At 37.8% G+C, this 26,940-nt stretch overlaps 1 long non-coding RNA gene across 1 annotated transcript; it reads left to right on the top strand.

Moving 5' to 3' along the window:
• Positions 1–22,099: 22,099 nt before the first annotated feature.
• Positions 22,100–26,401, top strand: LOC142176688 (uncharacterized). The gene is made up of 2 exons (XR_012705416.1): positions 22,100–22,490; positions 23,042–26,401. It is a non-coding gene; the product is annotated as an uncharacterized LOC142176688 (long non-coding RNA).
• The last annotated feature ends 539 nt before the right edge of the window (positions 26,402–26,940 follow it).

Raw genomic sequence — 26,940 nt, 5'->3', positions numbered from 1 at the left:
ACAATTCTCGAGTCGTCTTTAGTCGAGGTGGACTAGGAAGCAATAAGACTCATAGTCGAAGAGTCGACAAGAGCCGTGATTGAGATATCAATAATGGTCGAGATCGAGCACCATTGATGAAGCTGTAATGGCTAGTTTTCGAAATAGAATATTAAAGAGAATATTCTAGTAGATATTCTCCGCACTTGTACTATTAGGGTTTACTAGGAATATGTCTCATTCAACTAGAAAAAGAGTTAATGATATGGGCATGTGATGGACAAGAGGGGTTGCTCTGATGGTAAGCAACCCCCACTTCCAACCGAGAGGTTGTGAGTTCGAGTCTCCCCAAGAGCAAGGTGGGAAGTTCTTGGAGGGAAGGATGTCGGGGGTCTATTTGGAAACAGTCTCTCTACCCTAGGGTAGGGGTAAGGTCTGCGTACACACTACCCTCCCCAGACCCCACTAAGTGGGATTATACTGGGTTGTTGTTGTTGTTGTTGTTGTTGTTGTTGTTGTTGTTGATATGGGCATGTGATATTCATTTGTAAGAACACACTTTGACAAAAAAATTCTCTCTCTTAGTACGATACAAATATCACCTTTTCACTAAGATTCTTATCGATATTATTCCATACTTTTCCATCATATTCGAGAATAATTCGAACATTTAAGGATTTGTCTGTCACTCATCATTGTCAGAAGGGACAACCATCTAGTATATCCTTTATTGGGTGAATCTTTCTTCCTATTTACTTAAGTGCCATTTATTTTAATTCATTGCTATTAAATGCTGCATTATTACTCATGCTTTTTGGAATAGTTATTGCATACTGTTATCACTATTCGGCCAGATCTATCTGACGTTTATCACACTCTCGGAAGCTACATCTAGAAATATTATTGTTAACTAAGCTTAACTCATCACATAAATTTAATTATTTGACCCAAGAATCATATTTTTGGGTCAAACAATTTGGGTCCGTTTGTGGGGATTTCTTAGCTAAATTTTTAGTTTCCTCTAATCTACAACTAACACGGGTCACTAACGTCACAAAAAAACAAGATCTCCTTTCCTTGTGTACAGAAATCCCAATATGGCAGGTAACCAAAAAGAAAGGACGAGGATAATAAATGACCTCCCGACCAACCTCATGAACATCATCAACGAAAGCTGTAAAATGGCAGACGAAGGGGCGACGCCCAGTGCCTCTCCTAGGCGAAAAGGTTCACCGCCCCCTCACGATAGCATCACAAAGTCTAGTTGTAAGGGAGCTTCCATATCTGTGGGGGAAGAGATGTTCCCAACTGTAAAAAGCTCCTTGAAGTGTGGCTAACTGACATGCTAGCCAAAGTCCTCAACAAGCCCACTCGAGACACGACTACAAAAAAACGCAGGCGGATGAGCAGTGCAACCAGCCTTTTCCTCCAACCAAAGGTAATACTCAAAAGTTATTGATAGTGCAAAGGACAACGCCCTTGCATCCATTTTGAAAAGGATGGAAGAAATGGAGAATGAAAATAAGGCACTCCGAGACCAAATGAAAGAATACCAAGAAAAAGTCGATAAAATACCAAGCGCCCCTAAGCTATTGCCGAAGAGGGATGCCGCCGGTTTGTCAAACAGCCGTACAGTGATGATTCCGCCCCATATGCTATACCAAAAACCTTTAAAATGCCACATTACCTCAGGATATATGATGGCACAACCGACCCTGAAGATCATGTGACTCATTATGTCACCGCCATAAAAGGCAACGACCTCGCCAAACACCAGGTGTCTTCCATCCTGCTAAAAAAGTTCGGCGAAACCCTCATGAGAGGCGCATTAACCTGGTATTCACAGCACACACTTGATAGAAACCTTTGAAGAAATGGATGTCAAGTTCGTAATGGCCCACGCGGGAGCCAAGAAGACCGAGGCGAGAGTGAACAACATATTTGATATTAAACAATCTTTGGGAGAGGGATTGAGGGACTTCCTCACCCGGTTCAACCGAGTAAGGATGACTTTGCCAAACGTATCTGAAGGGAGAGCGGTCACTGTAGGCATGTGATTTTTGACCCTCCCCAAGATTTTTTATATTTTAGCATGTAAATATTTAATTTAGGCCTAATATCGCTATTTCAACTAATTTTGACTCTTTTACTTTATTTTATTACAAGAAAATAAAAATTACAAAAAAATAGTTTTGTTTTAACGGTCAGTCTTATTTTAATAGTTATTTTACTTAAGTAAGACTAATTAATAAATAAGGTCATATTTTAGTCTCATTCGCGGAGAAAGAATAAAACTTGGGCTCGAGCAACCCATTTTTAGGCCTAATTTTGGACCTAGCCCATAACTCCTAGGCCCATACCCTAACCTAATCCCTACCCCTATATAATAGTATCTAACACCTAAAATAAAGAGAGACCCGCTAACGCCTAAATCGGTGAAAGGAGATACAATCAGTAAAAAGAGAATACACAAAATACACATTAGGCCTAGACTAGACTCTAAGACCTAAGGGAAAAGGCTGATCCGTCGGTCTCATCTGGGAACTAAGGCCTAAAGAGCTAAGGAGCATTTTTCACAAAAATGAAAGGCTGAAGGTCTTCATCTTCCTCATGGACCTTAGACTCTAAGACCTAAACCTATAGGGATACAATCAACGTCATTTTCATCTTGGAGCTAAGGCTAAAGACCAAAAGAATTCTCCAGCAGCTGCTTCTTCAATCAGCCGCAAAAAAAAATGACCCCACCCCATCGATTCATCTGTTTCCACGACAACAACCACATATCTCTCTTTTGTTTTGAAAAGAAAATTAGTCCTGGTTCTGGCCGTTTTCGAGTTCGTCACCGATCGAGATTGTTTGACGTTGATTCCGATTCGAGCCTTGCTGCTGCTCGAGGTTCATTCTGTTTTGAGTTCAAGGTTGTCCGTCGAGGTCTTCGTACGTGGTCCGCGAGATCCAAACGATTTATTGCTATACATTTGACGCTCATTTGTCAATATATTGGAAATCTTATTCAAAGGTTCATCATTTATCCTCTTATCTAATTTTACTTGAGTAAAGCTATCCATTTTGTGTTCGAATGATGTTATATGGTTATGACTGCCAAACGATTGTTTGGTTATGACTGCCATATGATTGTTTGGTTGTCTTGTGTTTTGTTTAAAATTTTCTCTTAATTTGTTTTCAGTATGCTTAGTTTGATATGATACATTAGATGGAATAGAAATGTTTCATACCTTCTATACAAGCTGAACATGTATACACCATTATTGATATGGCAAACGAGTTTACTTGAGATTGCCATCTCCGACACTTTGTCGTCTTCTCCCTATTATATTTCTTTGAGAGGGATCTTCAATTTTTTGTCATTTCACCATGGTTGTTAATGTGGTAATTGTTCCTTAGTTGTTCATCTGCTAGTTGGCCTGAGAGAGTTGCGTATGCTTTGAAGAGCTGTAAAGTAATGAATTGGAAGTATTTCTTCATGGTTTCTTCCCTTAGAATGTTTGATAGAACTTTACTATATTAAGTTTAAAAACTTTTCATGCTCGCGTTCTTCTTTATTTAATTGCCTGCTGGTAGCATGTTTAGGTCGACCGCACCCGGGTAGGTGGACCTTTAGGCGTGTTTTGAATTTATCGTCGTGATTGTGGACACGTTCGTGCGACATAATTACGATTCCTTAATGATAGATTGAGGTGTTCCATCCATAATTTAATCATTCATGGCCCTCATACTAATTTTATAACTTAGATATTAAAAATGAACTTCGTAGTTTGCTTTAGGCGCGTTAATTATATAATTATCATGGGTACTAAAATTCGGGGGTGCATTTCATGTGACCTGGTTTTAATTTCCAACAAGGTTAAATAGAACGTGTCGTGAACCACGGGTACATTTCATGTAGCATAGCTTGCGATGTGTTTTAAATAACCTTGAATTAATTCTTAAATAAATAAAAGCGATTTTAAAGTTAAAAATGCACATAGGTTTAAAAGTATTTTAAAATCAGATAATTAAGCCAATAATAATAGTTGAGCGACCGTGCTAGAACCACGGAACTCGAGAATGCCTAACACCTTCTCCCGGGTTAATAGAATTCCTTACCCGGATTTCTGTATTCGCGGACTATAAACATAGTCAATCTTTCCTCGATTCGGGATTTGGACCGGTGACTCGGGACACCATAAATTATCCCCAGTGGCGACTTTGAATTATAAACAAAATAATCCCGTTTCGATTGTCACTTTAATTGGAAAAACTCCCTTATCCCCTTTCGGAGGTAGTTAAAAGGAGGTGTGACAGCTCTGGCGACTCTGCTGGGGAAAAGAACCCAGAATTTCTGGTTCAGGGTTCAGAATTCGAGCTTAGAATATCTGTTATAGTTGGCTTTATCTATTATTTGATTCTTACATATTTGAACCTAATGTGCTAAATGCCATTTTTTTACCGCTTTGATATTGTTTGGACTGTATATAAACTGTTACAAAACCCTTCTCTGTCTGAGTCTTCTAAATCATCTGGGAAGTGTGCACTTCGTGTGACTTCTTTTCTGTTAGAGTCATATTCCAATTTTAGAACGAGGTTCGGACAAGTTGCAAAGCCGGTGAAGCTTCTGTATTCCCAGTACGCTGCCTCCCCCAGCTCGGAGCTGTCCACTCAGGTAAGCTAGGTCTAGAACAAATAAACCCAGGTTTTTAAACCTAGAATAACGTAGCCTCATGTCGGATCCCTAGTAGGAACACTTGTTTGCATCAGGTGCATCTGACTTTGGAGACTCAACACAGGGGTTGGGTCTGTCTAGGACAGGTGTACCCAAAAAATAAAAGACCATCATGATGCATCCTATGTGTTACATATTGCATTCTTCAAGGGTACAAGGGTCATATGACGGACCAATGATAGTTTAGGAAAAATGAAAAAAGAAAAAAAAATGAGAAAGAAAAGAGGGTGAAGTGTGAAAATAAAGCAAGTAGGGCCCAGTTATGTTTTTTTTTCTTACATTATTTTTAAGGAAAAGACAAAAAATGAACATGGAAAAAAATCCAAAAAGATTTTGTATTTTCCCTTTATTTTTCAAAAAAAAAAGACAATAATATGTTTTCTCTTAATTAGTTATTTTTTAATTATTTCTCGACTGTATCCAATCTGCCCGAACTACGCGAACCTGATTTTCGTCTTTCGGGGCGTGATATGTAGGCAACCCACATAGGGTCCGGTCTTTCTAGTAAATCTTAGGTTCTCGGCTTTGCGGGGTCTTAGCCAATTTTTGCACTTCTAGCCACCTTTTGGCCAAATAAGCCATTTTACAAAAATAGCCTAAATCATGTCTTGCATGTATCCAACATAAAGGGTTATTGTCTCATATAGTGTTCTAGGTCTTTAACTTATTGGGTTTTAATTTTCTCATACAGGTGTGGATCTACTTACCGGAGTTTGAGCATGACAGGCGCCCTAGGACCATCCAGTCAGGGTCGATCATTCAGGAGTTTGCTTAAGGAAATTTTTTTTATTATGTTTTGAATCTGTTGTTCTTTTTTATGTCGTCTTTTACCTTCTAGTTTTGTACAGTAATGTCGAGTTTTTTATTATTGTACTTTCTATTTTGTATTTGAAAAAAGTATGTTATAAATCAAAAATTCAAAAAAAAAAAAGATACATTGCATTTTTATATTTTCGTTAGAATTTTCTTTAGAAATAATACTCCTAGAAACTAAAAAAACAATTGAGGTGATTTTTCCTTTAGAAAATTGATGTCTAAAACTCAAAAAAAAAATTGCTTTTATATTTCCTTTAGGATACTAGGACTAAAAACTCAAAAAAATGGGATTTTTCTCTTTTGATATCTCTTTACAAGTTTTCTTTAAGGTATTAATTCCAAAAATCCAAAAAGATTTTCTTTTGAGGTTCTTCTTTGGAAAATTATTGACAAATGAAAAAAATTCTTCTTATTTTCATTAGAACTTTGGGATATTGTACATAGAAGAAAAAAAACATACTTTATCTTTGATTTATCTTCAAGTTTCTCCCTTAGGTAATCAAAACTGAAATCCAAAAATATTTTTATCTTTTTTATTTCTTTGGTCGAAATCTTTCTTTCAGGATATCAAACGAAAATCAAAATATATTTCTTTGGTTTATTTTTTTAGATTTCCTTCCTAAAAAAGGATCAAAAATATTTTTCTCTTCTAGGATTTTTCCTTAATAGAGTATTTGTTTCAAAAAGGAAAAAAAAAAAGAAAAAATGCCCGTTAAGCTTGAGTTTAGAATATGTTATAGAACATTAAGTCTAGAAAATTCAAAAAAAGAGATTTGTTTCTTTTATTTCTCTTTTCTCATTAGAGTAGTCATTAAAGTAAAAAAAGGAAAAAGGGAACGTTAGTTTGTTTACTTTATTTTCGTTCTTCCCGAACTACGCAAAGATCTGATTCATGCGGCGACATGATACATAGGCAACCTACATATGGCTCGATCAAATTATTTTTTTTATTAAAAGGAAAAAAAAAAGAAAAAAGAAAAAAAAAGAGAGGGTGAAGTCATGGCATGTGAGAAATAAGAGGAAAGAAAAGAGTGATAATTAGAAGAAAAAAAGAGGAAGGAAAATGAGCAAGCAAGTGCTAGAAAAGAAACGAAAAGAGAAGATTGAAGGGAACAAAATTGGGATGATGCCAAGTGACCTTGTGACCCTCGAAGTCATTCTAGAACCGTTAATTATTGCTAGGGGCATTGCACGCAATGTGATATTCTTAGCTGTTAAATGCCCTAACGCTAACGTGATGACCTTATTTTGTTCCTTTTTGTTATCTCCATTGAGCAGAAGAGTGGTTGGTTTGTGGTTCTTAATGTAACTCATCCATACAACACAAGGCCAAAGAGCAAGGTAGCCATGGATAACAAAGACTTGGACACAAGGGTCACTGATCCGTCTAAGGGAATTGTTGAATCAGAATCTGAGTTGAAAGAAGAGATCTTAAGGTTGAAAGGATAGATGGTCGAAATATACCAAGCCTGGATTAGTGGGCTTCCTCCACCATCAGTTCCCACTAACTACAGTGAAAGCCTTGTCACCATTCCGCACTGTCACAAGTCCAGGATATCTCCCCACAACCTTTTCACACTCCACCCCTAGAACCACCTCATATCCCGTTCCTTTGACCACTTATGTTTTTGTAGCTCATCCACCTGCTACCTTTCCTCGATCCTCTAGTGAGACTGTGTTCAAAATCTCCGATACCCAACACTATGCTCCAGAACAATTTTCAAGGTCTCAGGTCCATACTCTTACACTCCTCATTTTGAGCCTCCCGGTAAGACTGCAAAGCCTGCTAAGACAGTGGAGCAAGATGAGATATCTAGAAAGCTGAAAGGGTTTAAGATGTCAAAGTTTAATTTATATGAGGGGCGTGGAGATCCAGTAGCCCATCTGAATGGTTATTGTAGTGAAATAAGAAGTGTTGGCGGGAAAGATAAGTTGCTGATGGCGTATTTCAGTGAGAGCCTGACTGGGGTAACTCTGGAATGGTATACTCGTCAAGATGTCAATAAGTGGCATACATGGGATGATATGGCTCAAGATTTTGTGTGACACTTTCAGTACAATATAGACATTGCCCTAGACCGCTCCTCCCTATATCAGATGGAAAAGAAACCCAAGGAAAGTTTTAGGAAATTTTGGTTCAGATGGAATGAAAAAGTTGCTCGGGACAGTCTTCCCATTGATAGAAAAGATGTTGCTGAGCCCCGCCAATGACAGGATCTAGTGGGCATTCCTTCTAAACGCTTTCAGCCCCAATACCGACCCCATGAATATCCCCGAGCTCCATATAATCCACCCCAGTATTATCCTCTCAACAGAGTTCAGCCGTCTTTCCAACCACTGGGTCACTCCAAAAGGCGAGCACGAGCACTGCAGAATCCCCACCAGCCTCCACAAAATTCTCAAGTGCCCTATAACACACATTCGAGCCAAGGGTGTAGAAGAGAACAAATGCTGAAAGATAATTTTACACCAATAGGAGGGTCCTATGCAATTTTGTTTGAGAGATTAAAGTATTACAACATGATTGCACCTATTCCTCTAAATCATATAGACCCATGTGCGAGAAGCTTTGACCCTGTTAAAAGGTGTGAATACCATTCCAATGCTAGGGACACAATGTTGAAGATTGTCATGCCTTGAAAAGGGAAATAGAAAGAATGATTCAAAAAGGAATAATTGTGTCCCAAGGCAGCAATACCCCAAGTGTCACACATAATCCTCTACAGGTACATGACAACGCACAAATTGTTGGGATGGTTTTCAATAACGAAGGGTTGGTCAAAGGAGTCAAGGAGCCACTTGGTGAAGTTAATGATATTGAAATTGGTAATGGTCTTGGTAATATTGATGTGGAACTCAGTGGCTAAGATGTCGAGCTTAGTAATTGGAAAGACGCTCATTTCTTGGCTAGTCAGGGAGGAGTCTTGGTGTTTCATTTTGTTGTCATTTCTGTTGTTCGGGTTATTTCAAGGTTGTAATCCGGATATTGTCTTGTGACTCAAACCCTTCTATCCTTTTATTTTTGCCTTGTTCCTTTAGTTGTAGTAACTTATTTAGTGTTATCTAGGTTTGTTCTAGGGTTGTACCCTAGTTTATTTTGCTTATTTTGTTGTTCAAATCCTTTCACATATGTCTAATACAATTTCCTGTTTTCTGTTATTTCTAGTTAGTGTTTGTTTAGTTCTCTTTTCCTTTTATAGTTCTTTTCATGCTAACTCTAGTGACATGACATGCACGCATAATTCTAGGTATGGTCTTAAAAGTTAGCCTAATCATGAAGCAATGAAATAATTTTGAAGATGATAGGGACATTTGAGGGAAGTAAGTGAAGATATTCTAAGATCGCTTAAAGCCCAAACCATGTGAAACTGGGGCAGATGATTTGGGAAGATAATATGTGACGAGAATTCGTTAAAGGAGAGTGCATCCCGGACAATTTGAAGCAAGTAACTTTGAGTTCAAGTGCATCTCAAGTTACAATATAAAGTCAAGAAAGTTTTCTCCGAATTAACAGAGGATATCCATTTTGAAAATGGAATCACCCAACGAGGGTTCTATACATGACAAGGCGCTAAAGAAAAGTGGAAGGCATATCAGTAATATCAATGTCGATGCCGCAAAAGAAATATTGTGCATGATCTTCAATTTTCATTTCAAGTTGCGTGTGTTGTACTTGGCATTTTCAGGGATTGGGAGGCCCTCTTTCAGCTAGCCAAACACTTATACCATTTGATACCCTCTTGAGCCTGTACTAATGTCTTTGACCTTCCCTCTTTTGGAATCAAGTTAGAGTCATAAAAAAAGGTTCATACCCCGTAGGTTTATTTTAAAAGGTTCATTCCAAAAGGAAAATTCAAAAAAAAAGAAGAAGAGAAAAATAGAGGTAAAAAAAAGAAGAAGCAAAAAAATGAAAAAGAAAAAGAAAAGGAAAAAGAAAGAAAGAAAAAGAAAAAGGAAAATAGTAACAAAAACTAGTCTTGTGAACTACGTTTGACCTGATTCTTGTCACCACAAGATACGTAGGCAACTTTACTATTCGGTCATACCAAATAAAATATTTCATAATCCCACAAAGTCGAGAGTGGGGCAGTCTTTTTAGAAATTCCATTTCAAAAAGGAAAAAAGAAAAAAAAAAGAGTCAAATTCCCCTGTTTAGAAATTGGGGCAAAGTTTTTAGAATGGATTCCAAAAGTTATAAATAAATTAACCCTGTTGTCTTAGTTATTTTGAGCCTTTATGATATCCTTTCTTTCTAACCCTGTCCAAAAGCCACATTACAGTCCAAAAAAGACCTCCCAGATAATCTTTGAGAGTGTTGATCTAGACATGCCAGGAGCATATGATATTTTTACCATGGTTAATGCCTTGTCATCTGCAAAATCAGAGGAAATAAGAAGAAAAGAATAAAATGAGAGAGTTTTATTAGTGAAAACCTTCATGGGCACCGTAAGGCAATTATGAGTTGAGGAAAAGAACAAAATGAGAGAGGTTTGATGGTGAAAACCCTTCGGGCACTACAAGCCAAATAAGGATCGTGAATTAGATTGGATAATCGGAGCATTGAAGCCCAGTTTCACGGTTAAGGGGTATAACAAGAGTTGAACATCAGACTTGCTTGACATATTAGGCCACTTAATCCAAAGGTGCATGCCATGGTCATTAGAGTCGGTATCCACATCTGATAAGTTTCTACTTTGTAGTTTTCTTGTTAGGAACCATCTTTTTCCATTGTCCTTTACTATGAACCCTTTTGTCTTGTTTACTTCCTCTTCATGAGTCTGTTTGGTCAGAATAAGTGAGAAATGACTTCAAAATTTGCTACCAGCTTTCCAATTACAGAAAAAGGGATCTGGCTAGTGCATCAAAGTGGTATAAGTCAAGAAAGAGCAGTATGCGCACTGAGTTGGTAACAATCAACGTGCTTTGGGGTTCATGTGAAATATAAAGGTTTGGTATATGTCAATTCATGAACAATGCAACAGATAGAGGATGTTGGGTGAACAGATCAAAGGTATTTTTTGTGATAAGGTTGACAGAAAAAGTGGTTAACCAATGACAAGCAAGGTCTTCCAAGCGGAAATCAAAGTTATCATGGCAAGTGAAGGAGCAATAGACCTCAAGGCCAAGGCCAGTGGTTTAAGTCAGAAAAGAACAACATGCGCACTGAGTGGGTGGCAATTGATGTGCTTTGGAATTCATGTGACACATAAAGGTTCAGTACATGTCAATGAATGAGCAAAATGCAACAGATAGAGGATGTTGGGTTTGAACGGATCAGAGGTATTTTCTGTGAAAAGAGTGACAGAGAAAGTGGTTAGTCAATAAACAAACAAGGTTTTTCGAGTTGAAATCAAAGTTATCATGGCAAGTTGTCACACCTCCTTTTTACCCCCGAGAGTATATGGGAGTTTTTTCAATTAAAGTGGCATTATTTGAAATGAGATTATTTAAATTATCAGAGTCGCCACTTGGGATAGTTTAATTGGTGTCCCAAGTCACCGATTTATTTAAAAATCCCAAATCGAGGAAATTCGACTTTTATTTTTTAAGTCTGCGAACCAGAAATTCTAGATAAGGAATTATGTTAACCCGGGAGAAGGTGTTAGACATTTCGGGGCTCCGTGGTTCTAGCACGGTCGCTTAAACTATTAAAATTGACCTATTATCCGATTTATTACATGTTTAAAACCTATTGTACATTTTAACCTTTTAAACCGCTTTTAATTATTTTTTATGGAATTAATCTGGAACAAGTTACGATTGTCGTACACTTGTTTGTTTGATGCACATTGTGAATCGTGTCACAGGAATTGTACCCACGATCTGTAACATATTTAATTTATTAGAGATTAAATTGTGGCTGGGTCACATAAATGTACCCCCGGATTTTAGTAATTAAGCGTCACGACTACGTCACGGGAACCGTACCCGTAGCTATGACAATTATTTAATTAACGTGCCTAAAGGAAACTACGAAAGGTCAAGGCATTTCTAAACTAATCTTGTATTTATATGAGGGACATAAAATAAAAGATTTTATTTGTATATGGCACACCCCAAGTTACTTTCTAAAAGGATTAGCTCTTGATCTAATTTTGTGAGGGCCATGTATTATAGGTTTTAAGCGTGGCACACCTCAAATTATTTTAAGAAAGAAAGATTTATATATTTTAAAGGAAAATTAAAGATGCTCCTATTTTTAATCTAATTTAAAATTAATTATCACAACCACGTCACGGGAGCCGTACCCGTAGTTGTAATAATTTATTCATTAACCTAAAGTGAGCTACGATATTTGATTTACTTCCTAAACTATATCGAGATGCCTGCCAAAGGACAGGAGTTATGAAATCTCATTGGGGGCAAAGTGTATTTGAAATTTAAGAGAGTAAAAAAAAACATGCATATTCTTAAAAAAAAGAGTTCTCGCTACCTTCATGTACAACTAAATCTCAAATACGATAAGCACAAATTAACATGTATCCCACCGTATTGATTTATTTGCTTCAAAGATAAATAGAAAAATTGACAAATTATCATAGACAATTCAAACTCTATCAGGTATGTAAATACTAAACCAATCAAACAGCATAATACATTTGGAGAAAAATCAGTATCAAGAGCTAATTGCACATGTTCTTATTAAGTTGTAAACCATACCTTGAGATACTCAAAATTCACACACACGCACACATTATTCATTTGTGCCCATTTAATTCCATTGACCTTGGCCCAATGTTTAAGTCCAAATTTCCTTATCCAATCTGAAGTTCTTATCCAACAATACTACCAATTATATTCTTAACCTTCAACTAGAAACAAGATCAATTAACAAAGATATTATTATTTGGGTTATAATTCAACCATCACAAAACTAATTGAGCCTTAGAATTAACAAGGATTAAACATGAATCAAAAATACAAATATAATCTAAATAAGTGCACTGCTTATTTCAAAAACATAGCAACAAACTATTCATTCAACAATTTTATAACCCAAGCTAAAGCATTATTAAAAGAATCTGGAAAGGAAGATGAATCTCAAATGTACAACAATAAATTATTTGGAGCCCGCGAACCACGGACGAAGCCTTCGAACCTCGAACCTCGAACCTCGATACACCTCTATGCTTGACCGAAACATTTAGAGAAGTTGATGGTTTTGAGCTGGAGTTTGGTGCATTTTTTACTGGTTTTGGGGATGCTTTGAGACTGCTTGAAGATGGTTTTAAAGGCTGGTTTATGGAGGGGTTTATAAGCTGATTTTTACGGTATTTCATCGGGTTTTTGGTGCCGGTTTTAGGTGTTTTGGAACTGGGATTTCCAGGTCTATTTTTTAGCGAAAATGGCAGCAATTTGAGCTGCTGTTTTGAATGTTTTTCGTGCTGTTTTAGTAGCATTTTTTGGCTGCCTTGCAGCTGATTTTTGCCGCTCTTCCCAGCTGGTTCTTGCTGCGTGTTTCAGCTACTTTTAAAAGGTGAATTGAGGCTGTTTTAGTCTTAGAGTGTAGGTAATATTTTTGGGAAAGTGGGTAGAGTGGAGAACATGAGTGGGGAAAGTGGGTAGTGAGTGGATAAAGTGGGGGAAGTGGGAAGTGAGTGGAGAAAGTGGGAATAAATTCAAACATGGTAAAAAATTAGCTGCTCACAGCTGCCCCTCTTTGCTTGGAAACATGAGGAGTTTACAAGCAAAGATAAGGTGAGCCATGTGACTAATTTTTGAACAAATCCTTTTTATTTCAAAAGAGAAAATAAACAAAGCAAAGGGTGCAACCGAGTCCTGATTTTGGACAACTTACATATCCTGGGTCATAAGGGAATCAGGTCGCGTGTAGTTCAGAAGTGAATGAGGTGATGGAGTACCAAGGTTGAGAGCCGAGCGAGGTGCCGTCGAGTTTCCGGTCCGTGGTCCCGTTATTACATAAAAATCAAAATTAAAAAGACTAACTAAGCCTATCAGCTACGAGTTACAATATTCCTATCTATGAGTCTTTTGAAGCTTGACCTTGAGTCTTGGTTGGTTCTTCATGCATACTCTGATATGAATCTTGATGCTTGTTAGCTGCAGGTGCTGGTTCCTTCTTCTTCAGCTTTTCGGATCAAGGCGGGACATGTGAAGCTTGCGACTTCAATCACATCTTGAGCAGTCCGCATCTTTCTCCGCTTCTGCACTTTGAGTTCACTTCTTTTTCTTGTTTCTTCTTTTCTTTTATTTGGGTTAAGACTTCTTCTTTTGGTGAAAACCTATTTAGGCACCAAAGGAGACAAATGAACGAAATTTTTCTACCCCAGTTTTCACTAGGAAAATTTTGTGAGTTATTGTAATAAAATCTAAACTATTTCTTTAATGAAAGCAATAAAAAATCGAGATTGTGTATCCCTGAGAAAAAGAGATTAAGGAGTGGAGACCCTGTATCCATAATGAAATCAACTAGGGATCGGAGCCCTAAATTGGAAAGATTGTCAGGTTATGCTGGAAAGATGATCGGGTTATGCCGGAAAAGGTAAAAAGGTCCTCGGGTTATGCAGAGAAAGGTCATCGGGTTATGCTGGAAAAGAGAAAATGTCCTCGGGTTATGCCGAAAAAAAGGTCCTCGGGTTATGCCGGGGAGGTCCACGGGTTATGTCGGGAAAGTCATCGGGTTATGCCGGAAAAGAAAAAAGGTCCTCGGGTTATGCCGGGGAGGCCCATGGGTTATGCCGGGAAAGTCATCAGGTTATGCTGGAAAAGAGAAAAGGTCCTCGGGTTATGCCGAGGAGGCCCACGGGTTACGCCGGAAAAGTTATCGGGTTATGTCGGAAAAGAAAAAGGTCATCGAGTTATGTCGGGGAGGTCTACGGGCTATGTTGGGAAAGTCATCGGGTTATGCCGAAAAATAAAAAGGTCCTCGGGTTATGCCGGGGAGGTCCACGGGTTATGCCAGGAAAGATCATCGGGTTATGCCAGAAAAGAAAAAGGTCCTCGGGTTATGCCGGGGATGTCCACGTGTTATACCGGGAAAGATCATCGGGTTATGCCGGAAAAGAAAAAGGTCCTCGGGTTATGCCGGGAAAGTCATCGGGTTATGCCGGAAAAGAAAAAAAAAGTCCTAGAGTTATGTCAGATAAGAAAAAGGTCCTCGGGTTATGCCGGAAAAGTCCTCGGGTTATGCCAGAAAAGAAAAAAAAGTTCTCGGGTTATGCCGGATAAGAAAAAGGTCCTCGGGTTATGCTGGAGAGGTCCATGGGTTATGCCGGGGATCAACTAGGGAGTGGAACCCTATAATAGAAAAGATTACCAGGTTATGCTGGCAACGACTAGGGAATAGGATCCTATGTTGGAAAAACGTAGCTAGAGATTGGGGACCTTAGGCTACCATTTTGGATTGATTATTGCTGCAAAGTTGCTTCTAGCCCTTGGCAGTTTCTTTTTTGGTTGCACCTGCTTCTTGCAAGGTTGCTTTGGATTGCACATGTTTCATGTTTTCAAACAAAAAATAATTGTTAGTTTGAAGTGGTGGTTGGTTTTGTGGCCTTGATTATTTCAATCACTTGATCTCAGCCGACTTCTTTGATGAAGATCTCAATTGCAACTGCTTGTTCCCTGAGGACTGATTTCATTTCAGGCCCTGGAGAACCTCTAGTTTTTCCAGACTTTGCCATGATGTTTGGTCACGTGGAACTCAACCTTTTCGACTTTATTTCGCCTTTGTAGGTCTTTCACTTCTGACTCTTTTTTTTTCAATTTTTAACTTCGGGGCATTGGGAAACTTTTTGCTCCTCAAACTTAGTCGCAACGGCTAGTCACGTGGGACTTAACCTTCTCCAACTTTATTTTGCCTTTATAAGCCTTTCATTTCTGGCTTCATTCTTCCAACTTCAATTTTAGAGCTTTTGAGGTACCTTGGCTTTTTCCAAATCTTTGCCGAGACGGTTAGCCACGTGTGACTCAACCTTTTCAACTTCATTTTGCCTTTGTAGGCACTTCAATTTGATTTTCTCCTTCTGAGAGTTCTGATTTCGAAGCATCGACCCCCATGGCTAGTCGAGGTCGACTTGATTCCCCCTGACGAGGTTGGGTGCCTTTTTGCATATTGGCTTGTATCAAATGAGACCCCTGTAAATTAGTCTTGTCATCCCTTCTTTGTCTTAGTTTCGGAATAGAGTTAGACCGAAAAGGATTCAAAAGAAAAACAAACAAAGGAATTGATAAATGAATTTAGACAAGGGGTATCCCTTTCGGGTAAAGAAAAGAAGGACATATCTGGATTACATGCGAACTTCAATGAACATGACATGCCTTTTGGACTGGATGCCTGATCTGTGCAAACCGTCCAAATCTCAGAAATTCATCATAGCTTTTGCCTCAAAACCGAGAAACCTTGCCCAGGACTGCATCAATGTCAGTGACTGAAGATCCTCGTTTTCGATTAGTGGTGCCTTTTGCGGGTTTTCACGAGCTGACCTTTCTTATTTCTCTTCTCACCATCGCCTTGTAGTGATCTTGCGAGTTTTTACTAACAAGACTCTCTCATTTTTCATTTCTCTGCTTACCATCGCCTCGTGGTGCCTGTGTGGGTTTTCACCAATAAGACTCTCTCATTTTGTTTCTCTGCTTACTGACGCCTTACAATGCCCATATGAGTTTTTACCAATAAGACTCTCTAATTTTATTTCTCCTATTTTTATTGCATCGGATCCAAGTAACTGTATTCTTTTTTCCTTGAACATTCTTACCGATTGATCGGAAGGACTTGAACATGATTTGGGGTAAAAAGAATTTGGATTTAATTACAATTTTGGAACCTTTCAGGCGAAACCATCGCCGAACCTTTATAACTTCATCCCCAGTTTCAACTTTTGGGGAATTTGGATTTTCGTTTTGATGTGACTGAACCCCAGAGAGAGGCTGCCTACGTATCCTTTCGGAATCAAGTCAAACGTAGTTCAGGGAACTTTGTCTTTGATTTTCTTTTATTTTTCCTTTTTGCTTTGTTTTCCCTCTCTCCTTTTTTTTTCTCTCTCTCTCTCTCTCTCTCTTTCATTTTCTTTGTCTTTTCCTCCCCCTTTTTTGTATCTTTTTTATTTTTTTTTATTTTTTTTTCATTTTTCATTTTTTATTTTCTCTTTTTTTTTTCAATAACACTTTCAGGTTCCAAAGAGGGTAATCAAAGAAGAGTAACCGGCTCAAAAGGTTTGCAAAGGGTTGATAGTATTTTGGTAGGGACTATGAAAGCCTTCGTCATCCCAATCAGAGTATTAATGTTATATAGATGATCCAACATAGTACCTTTTGACTGCATTTGCATTGCCAGTTGTTTCCGTGACATTTCCTTCAATGTGTCCCAAGTACAACGCACTCTTTTGGCTGTACTCTTGTTGCAATGTATGGATCTTTCCAATCTGGAATCAATTTTCCTTTAACTGCTCCAACTCTTTATTTTGTTTCCTTAAACTTATTTTCTTTGCAATCTAATTCTTGATTCATTATTTCGAGGTCTGACAGCTTTCAAGATCTGGGCATGAAGTCTGCAAGCATGTCATGTTATTGAAATTTGCATTTAACAGAATTGAAAAGAAAAATAAGAAAAGTGACAAGACTAAGAAAAGAGATATTCCTGGAAAATAAAATATTAATTTCATTTGATTTTTTTGATTTTTGATTTTGATGATTTTTTTTTGAATTTTAAAGATAGAAGGGTTAACATCGGAAAGTAAGATAATAAAGTAAAACATCCGGATCACACTCTGAGGTAATCCGGTCACAGAAAGGATAGCAAGACTGGCTACCGAGACTCCCGTCTGATAGGGAACTTTCAGGCTTGACGATCATTTTTTTTGTTTTTTCTTCTATCTCGGCAATGGATGCAATGGACTTCAGTGCCGAATCAAATTCTTCATCTTCACATATCATTCCGACTACTGGCCCATTTGTGAGAGTAGGCAGAGGATTGTTCATCATATTAGGAGCCTCTTCGTCTCGGAGAATGATTCTTTCAGCTTCAATCAAATCTTCAATTGCCCTTTTGAGGGTCCAACAGTCCTCTGTACTGTACCCCAATGCTCCAGAGTAGTATTCACATCTAGCATCAGCTCGGTGAGAGGAGGGCTCGGGGTTTGGCCGATTTTTTGGGCCACTGGCCACAGTAGACCTCACCTGACTAGCTTTTGGAACAAGCCCGAGTATGATTCACTAATAGGGGTGAACTGATTCCTTTTGAAACGCTCTCTTGGGCGAGGATTGTAGTGGGGAATATTTGATTGGGGGTTATATGGAGCTTGGTAATGATGGGCATTTCTGGGAGTTGGAGCTCGGTTTTGTGTATAATGTTGTGGCCGCGTGCAAGGTTGCGCGTTCATCACCGCATACCAACAAAACCAACCACCTGAACATAACTTAGCTAATTTGCTCACACCACAACCTTGTTAGTTTTGAGACATTTAACATATAGCAAATCGCACGTTGGGATGCAATGCACCTAACAGTTAAACGCTTCTACCATGTGTTTGAACGGTTGCATGTTTCATCTCGGCCTTAACTAACCCTTTGAGTATGTATTTCTTTTCTTTTATTCTATCTCTCTTTAAATCACTCTTGATTTTTTATTTTTTTTTCATTTTGTTTCTGTCGCTCTTTTATTTTTTTATTTTTTTGACACTCTCTTTTCTTTTCTTTTTATTTTTGTCACTCTTTCATTTTTTGTCACTCTCTTTTTTCCCTTTTTCGCTCTTTTCTTTCTTTTTCATTCAATCAATTTTTTTTCTTTCTCTCTTTTTTTTTTCAAATTATTTTTCACTCGGTTTTATTTTATAGCTATGATCGAATCCGATGGGGTTTGCCTACGTATCATGACACCGCATGAATCAGATCTTGCGTAGTTCGGGAAGATAAAAAATAGAGTAAATAAACTAACTCTTTTTTTTGTTGGAATATTTTGAAAGAAATGCTTTAAAAGAAGAAAGGAATTTTTTTTTTGATTTTTGTTTAGTTTTTTTTTAAAGAAAGACTTCTAAAAATTAATTTGCTTTTGATTTGAACTTTGGGAATTTTAAAAGTAAAAATAAAATATTTTTGTTTGAATTTTTATTTGTTTCTCTTTTTCTAAAGAGGAAAGAAAATATTTTTGGATTTTGGATGTTGCCTCTTAATTTTTGAAAGAGAGACTTTTAAGAAAATATTTTGAATTTCTGAGCTTTTTATTTATTTACAAAAGTACTTCTAAAGAAAAGCAAAAATATTTATGGACTTCAACCTTTTTTCAAATATTTATTTTGTTGGCATTTACGAAAGAAATACTTTTAAAGAAGGAAAAGAATATTTTCTTCTTCTTCTTTTTTTTAATTCTATTTTTTTTTTTTGTTTTTTTTTAATTTTTTTTAGAAAAATACTTCAAAATAAAGGAAACCCGCATTTTGGATTTTTATTTCTTTTGATTTTTTTCATATGAAAGATTTCAGAAAGAAGAAAACTATTTTTGAGTTTAAAAACTTCTTTTTTTTTTGAATTTCTAAGGAAAGATTTCTAAAGAAGGAACTAAGAAAAAATAAACTTTTTGAATTTTTTTGAAAATTGGGGTCAGAATCGATGAGGTTTGCCTACGTATCTCACATCCGGTGAGAATCAGACCTGCGTAGTTCAGTCAGTTTTGACGGAACAAAGGAAATATGACACTTGAAAGTTTTGGCTCATCTTGAATGACCTTTCTTTTTTTTTTCTTCCAAAATTTCGGCAGAGTTTCGGCTTATTTTGGACGCCAGGTTTTTTCAAAAACGGGTAATCAATTCTCTCATACCTCAACATGCAAACCGAAGCAACCGGTCAACATGCAAACCAAAACAAATAATTGCACAAGTAGCACGTAAAATATGCATCAGGATGATCTTTGATTCTGGGGTCCACCTGTCCTAGACGGACCTAACCCCTGTGTTGAGTCCCCAAAGTTAAATGCACATGATGCAAACAAGCGTTCCTACTAGGGATCCGACATGAGGCTGAGTTATTCTAAGTTTATAACCTGGTTAAATTATTCTAGACTTGTGTACCTGAGTGGACAACTCGAGCCAGGGGGGCTACGTATCAGGAACCAAAAGGTCATCCGGCTTTGTAACTTGTCCGAGCCTCTTTCTTATTTCAAGGTATGACACTAATAGAAAGAGGAGTCACGCCAGCGTGCACATACCCGAAGATGAGAAGAGAAGGGTTTCGTAACAGTTTATATACAGTTTAAATAAATCAAAGCAATAAAAAGCGATATTTAGCACATTATGCCCAAACATGTAAAAATCATATAATAAACAAAGGCAAGTATAACAGTTATTCTAAGCTGGAATTCTTGAACCTAAAACCAGAGATTCTGGGTTCGTTCCCCAGCAGAGTCGACAGAGCTGTCACACCTCCTTTTTCCGAGAGGGGTATATGAGGAGTTTTTCCAATTAAAGTGGCATTATTCGAAATGAGATTATTTTATTTATCAGAGTCGCCACTTGGGATAGTTTAATTGGTGTCCCAAGTCACCGATTTATTTTAAAATCCCAAATCGAGGAAATTCGACTTTTATTTTTTAAGTCTGCGAACCAGAAATTCTAGATAAGGAATTTTGTTAACCCGGGAGAAGGTGTTAGGCATTCCCGGGCTCCGTGGTTCTAGCACAGTCGCTTAAACTATTATCCGATTTATTACATGTTTAAAACATATTGTGCATTTTAACCTTTTAAACCACTTTTAATTATTTTTTATGGAATTAATCTGGAACAAGTTACGATTGTCGTACCCTTGTTTATTTGATGCACATTGTGAATCGTGTCACAGGAACCATACCCACGATCTACAACATGTTTAATTTATTAGAGATTAAATTGTGGCCGGGTCACATAAATATACCCCCGAATTTTAGTAATTAAGCGTCATGACTACATCACGAGAACCGTACCCGTAGCTATGACAATTATTTAATTAACGTGCCTAAAGAAAACTACGAAAGGTCAAGGCATTTCTAAACTAATCTTGTATTTTTATGAGGGCCATAAATTAAAAGATTTTATTTGTATATGGCACACCCCAAGTTACTTTCTCAAAGGATTAGCTCTTGATCTAATTTTGTGAGGGCCATGTATTATAGGTTTTAAGCGTGGCACACCTCAAATTATTTTAAGAAAAAAAGGGTTATATATTTTAAAGTCAAATTAAAGATGCTCCTATTTTTAATATAATTTAAAATTAATTATCACAACCATGTCACGGGAGTCGTACCCATAGTTTTAATAATTTATTCATTAACCTAAAGCGAGCTACGATATTTGATTTACTTCCTAAACTAAATCGAGATGCCTATTAGAGGACAAGAGTTATGGAATCTCATTGGGGACAAAGTGTATTTGAAATTTAAGAGAGTAAAAAAACGTGCATATTCTTAAAAAAAGTGTTCTCACTGCCTTCATGTACAACTAAATCTCAAATACGATAAGCACAAATTAGCATGTATCCCACCGTATTGATTTATTTGCTTCAAAGATAAATAGAAAAATCGATAAATTATCATAGACAATTCAAACTCTATCAGGTATGTAAATACTAAACCAATCAAACAGTATAATACATTTGGAGAAAAATCAGTATCAAGAGCTAATTGCACATGTTCTTATTAAGTAGTAAACCATACCTTGAGATACTCAAAATTCACACACACGCACACATTATTCATTTGTTCCCATTTAATTCCATTGACCTTGGCCCAATGTTTAAGTCCAAATTTCCTTATCCATTCTGAAGTTCTTATCCAACAGTACTACCAATTATATTCTTAACCTTCAACTAGAAACAAGATCAATTAACAAAGTGATTTATTATTTGGGTTATAATTCAACTATCACCGAACTAATTGAGCCTTAGAATTAACAAGGATTAAACATGAATAAAAAATACAAATATAATCTAAATAAGTGCACTGCTTATTTCAAACACATAGCAACAAACTATTCATTCAACAATTTTATAACCCAAGCTAAAGCATTATTAAAAGAATCTGGAAAGGAAGAGGAACCTCAAATGTACAATAACAAATCATTTGGAGTCTGCGGACCACGGATGAAGCCTTCGAACCTCGAACCTCGACACACCTCTATGCTTGACCGAAACATTTAGTGAAGTTGATGGTTTTGAGCTGGAGTTTGGTGCATTTTTTACTGGTTTTGGGGCTTCTTTGAGACTGCTTGAAGATGTTTTTAAGGGCTGGTTTATGGAGGGGTTTAGAAGCTGATTTTTACGGTGTTTCATCGGGTTTTTGGTGCCGGTTTTAGGTGTTTTGGAACTGGGTTTTGGCTGGGATTTCTAGGTCTGTTTTTTCAGCAAAAATGGCAGCAATTTGAGCTGCTGTTTCGAATGTTTTTGGTGTTGTTTTAGCAGCATTTTTGGCTGCCTTGCAGCTAATTTTTGCCGCTCTTCCCAGCTGGTTCTTGCTGCGTGTTTCAGCTTCTTTTAAAAGGTGAATTGAGGTTGTTTTAGGCTTAGAGTGTAGGTAATATTTTTGGTAAAGTGGGGAGTGTGGGGAACATGAGTGGGGAAAGTGGGTAGTGAGTAGAGAAAATGGAGAAAGTGGGGAGTGTCTGGAACATGAGTGGAGAAAGTGGGTAGTGAGTGGAGAAAGTGGGGGAAGTGGGAAGTGAGTGGAGAAAGTTTCAAACATGGTCAAAAATTAGCTGCTCACACAAGTGAAGGAGCAATCGCCCTCAAAGTCAAGACAACAAACCAATCACTATATTTATAAACTCACAAGTTTTCTTTGTTTGAAACAGAGACGGAAATTGTGTCGAAATCAAAGTTTGGAGGTTTGAATTTTTTTTCAAGTGTCGTGCCCAAATTTTGTCAGCACAAAGGCAGTTTGAGAAGGGGAAAATTTGTTCGATCTGTAGGAACTCTCCATGAGGAAAAGCATGGTTCAGAGGCAAGGAATTTTGTTCGTTCTGCAGAAATCCTCTAGAAAGGAAGCATGACTCAGGTAAGTTCATTCTCGGCTCTTCAGGACCCTCCTAGATAACGGGATTTAGTTTTAAATGTTCAGGACCCTCCTGGATAATGGGATTTAATTTTTTAAAAAAAAACACTGAGGACCCGCCTAGATAATGGGATTTAATTTGAAGTTCTTAGGACCCTCTTGGACAATGGGACTTAGTTAAATTTCAAAACATTCATGAGAAACAAGATCTAGCATAAGCTCTACCTTGAGGAAATATCAGTTGGCTTTAAAGTTTTCATTCTTAGGATGAGATTCAATTTGGAAATTTTCAGGACCCTCTTGGATAATGGGATTTAGTTTTAAGACCTTCATAGATAACAAGATTTAGCTGAAGTCATACCTTTAGAAAATATAATTTAGCTTTAAAACTGTCATTTTTCTAGGAGTTTTTAGGACCCTCCTGGATAATGGGATCTACCTTTCAAATTTTTACGGATATTTAGTAACATGGTTCAATTAACACTCACCGATATGCCCAGCTACCAAACTAGGGCAGGAAGTTTTCTTTATTTTGTCTGTTTTGTTGAAATCAGGCTCCCACTTGGAGAGCAAGGGAGAACAACACGAGTTTCAAGAATAGAAAGCAGTTCGGGGTCAAGCAATCAAGCACAACGGAGGATAGCTCAAAGGAAAAGCAGTTTCAAGAAAAGGACAATGCAAGTTTCAACAATTCGGCACCCACCTGGAGAACAAAAGGAAAGCAGCAGTTTCAGAGGAATCAGTTCGATTGGAAATCAGGCACCCACCTAGAGAACAAAGGGAAGATAGTTCAAGTTTTAGTAATTAGGAGCCCACCTGGAGAACAAAGGGAAAACAATTCGAGTGTTGGAAATCAAGAACCCACCTGGAGAACAAAGGGAAAACAATTCGAGTGTTGGAAATCAGGAGCCCACCTGGAGAACAAAGGGAAAGCAATTTGAGTGTTGGAAATTAGGAGCCCACCTGGAGAACAAAGGGAAAGCAATTTGAGTGTGCGAAATCAGGAGCCCACCTAAAGAACAAAAGGAAAACAATTCAAGTTTTGGTAATCAGGAGCCTACCTGGAGAACAAAGGGAAAGCAATTCGAGTGTTGGAAATCAGGAGCCCACCTGGAGAACAAAGGTTGGAAATCAGGAGCTCACCTGGAGAACAAAGGGAAATCAGTTCAAGTGTTGGAAATTAGGAGCCCACCTAGAGAACAAAGGGAAAGCAGTTCAAGTGTTGGAAATCAGGAGCCCACCTGGAGAACAAAGGGAAAGCAGTTCAAGTGTCGGAAATCAGGAGCCCGCCTGGAGAACAAAGGGAAACCAGCAATGTTCAAAGGAAGACGGTTCAAGTTCAGCAATTAGGAGCCCACTTGGAGAACAAAAGGAAAACGAGTCAAGTTTCGAGGAAAAACAGTGCAAGTGTTGGTAATCAGGAGCCCACCTGAAGAACAAAGGGAAAACAATTCAAGTGTTGGTAATCAAGAGCCCACCTGGAGAACAAAGGGAAAGCAATTCAAGTGTTGGTAATTAGGAGCCCACCTGGAGAACAAAGGGAAACAGTTCAAGTCTCAAGAAAAAACAATGCAAATGTTGGTAATTAGGAGCTCTCATGGAGAACAAAGAGAAGCAGTTTAAGTTTCGAGGAAAACAATGCAAATATTGGTAATCAGGAGCCCACCTGGCGAACAAAGGGAAAGAAATTCAAGTGTTGGTAATCAGGAGCCCACCTGGAGAGCAAGGGAATACAATTCAGGTTTTGGTAATCAAGCGCCCACCTGGAGAGCAAGGGAATACAGTTAAAGTTGGCAATCAAACGCCCACCTGGAGAGCAAGGAAATACAGTTAAAGTTTTGGCAATCAGGCGCCCACCTAGAGAGCAAGGGAATACAGTTCAAGTTTCAAAGGAAGACAACACAGGTTTCATGGGAATACAGTTTAAGGTAACAAAGGGAATACAATTTAAGTTTTGGTAATCAGGCGCCCACCTGGAGAACAAGGAAATGTAGTTCAAATGTTGGCAATTAGGCGCCACCTAGAGAATAAGGGAATTCACTTCAGAATGCAATTCAAGTTGGCAACAAAAGAAGCTCGCGGCAAGAATGCGGGTCAACAGTCCGAGATGACCAACAGAAGTAGCCTCAATCCATAATAAAAAGAGGGGGAAAAGAAAAAAAGAGAAGTGAGTAGAAAATGCAGAATTAGAGAAAGATGTGAATTGCTCAAGACGTGGTTGAAGTCACAAGCACCACATGTCCGATCTTGATCCGGAAAACTGAAAAAGAATGAACTAGCACCTGCAACTAGCAAGCGTCAGGGTTCAAATTTAAAGTCTGCATGAAGAACCATTCAAGACTCAAGATCAAGCTTCAGAAGACTTATAGATAGGAATCTTGTAACTCATAGTTGACAGGTTTAGTTAGTCTTTTTCATTTTTTTGATTTTGATGTAACAATAGGACCGCATACCGGAACCTCGACGGAATGACACCTCGATCGGCTCTCCACCTCAGTATACTCCATTATCTCACTCACTTCTAAACTACACGTGGCCTGATTCCTTTATAGCCAAGGATATGTAGGCAGCTCAGATACCAGGTCTCGGTCACATTCCCCTTTTCTCTTAGTTTTAGTCTCTCCAAATAAGGGTCGAGTCAAAAAACCTGTCTGGCAGTTCTTTGTCTGAAAACTCTTCGCGTTTCCAGTCAAAGAGGGGTAGCTGTAGACATGTGATTTTTGACCCTCCCCAAGTTTTTTATATTTTAGCATGTAAATATTTAATTTAGGCTTAATATCGCTATTTCAACTAATTTTGACTCTTTTTCTTTATTTTATTACAAGAAAGTAAAAATTACAAAAAAAATATTTTCATTAATGTTTTGTAGTCATTTTTAATCTTGAAAATACCAAAAAATAGTTTTATTTTAACTGTCAGTCTTATTTTAATAGTTATTTACTTAAGTAGGACTAATTAAGAAATGAGGTCGTATTTTAGTCTCGTTTGCGGAGAAAGAATAAACTTGGGCTCGAGAAACCCATTTTTAGGCCTAATTTTGAACCTAGCCCATAATTCCCAAGCCCATAATTCTAGTCCCATATCCCTAAACCTAAAAAACCCTACAAAAACCTAGACCTAGACTCTACAATCAGCTATATATAGACTAACGCCTAAATCAGTGAAAGGAGATACAATCAGTAAAAAGAGAATATACAAAAATACACATTAGACCTAGACTAGACTCTAAGACCTAAGGGAAAAGGCTGATCCGCCGTTCTCATCTGGGAACTAAGGCCTAAAGAGCTAAGGAGCGTTTTTCACAAAAATGAAAGGCTGAAGGTCTTCATCTTCCTCGTGGACCTTAGACTCTAAGACCTAAACCTATAGGGATACAATCAGCGTCGTTTTCATCTTGGAGCTAAGGCTAGAGACCAAAAGAATACTCCAGCAACTGCTTCTTCAATCAGCCGCAAAAAAAAAATGACCCCCACCCCATCGATTCATCTGTTTCTACGACAACAGCCGCAGATCTCTCTTTTGTTTTGAAAAGAAAATTAGTCTTGGTTCTGTCCGTTTTCGAGTTCGTCGCCGATCGAGATTATTTGACGTTGATTCCGATTCGAGACTTGCCGCTGCTCGAGGTTCATTCTGTTTTGAGTTCAAGGTTGTCCGTCGAGGTCTTCGTACGTGGTCCGCAAGATCCAAACGATTTGTTGCTATACATTTAAGGCTCATTTGTCAATATATTGAAAAGCTTATTCAAAGGTTCATCATTTATCCTCTTGTCTAATTTTACTTGAGTATAGCTATCAATTTTGTGTTCGAATGATGTTATATGGTTATAACTGCCATACGATTGTTTGGTTATGACTGCCATATGATTGTTTGGTTGTTTTGTGTTTTGTTTAAAATTTTCTCTTAATTTGTTTTAAGTATGCTTAGTTTGATATGATACATTAGATGGAATAGAAATATTTCATGCCTTCTATACAAGCTGAACATGTATACACCATTATTGATATGGCAAGCGAGTTTACTTGAGATTGCCATCTCCGGCTCTTTGTCGTCTTCTCCCTATTGTATTTCTTTGAGAGGGATCTTTATTTTTGCCGTTTCACCATGGTTGTTAATGTGGTAATTGTTCCTTAGTTGTTCATCTGCCAGTTGTCCTGAGAGAGTTGCGTATGTTGTGAAGAGCTGTAAAGTAATGAATTGGAAGTCTTTCTTCATGGTTTCTTCCCTTGGAATGTTTGATAGAACTTTACTCTATTAAGTTTAAAACCTTTTCATACTCACGTTCTTCTTTATTTAATTTCCTGCTGGTAGCATGTTTAGGCCGACCACACCCGGGTAGGCGGACCTTTAGGCGCATTTTGAATTTATCGTCGTGATTGTGGACACGTTCGCGTGACATAATTATGATTTCTTAAGGATAGATTGAGGTGTGCCATCCATAATTTAATCATTCATG

This window comes from Nicotiana tabacum, chromosome 22 (assembly GCF_000715075.1).
Source record: "Nicotiana tabacum cultivar K326 chromosome 22, ASM71507v2, whole genome shotgun sequence".
Lineage (NCBI taxonomy): Eukaryota > Viridiplantae > Streptophyta > Magnoliopsida > Solanales > Solanaceae > Nicotiana > Nicotiana tabacum.
Note: the sequence above shows the minus strand (reverse complement) of the source record. Positions and strands in the feature narration are given on the sequence as shown.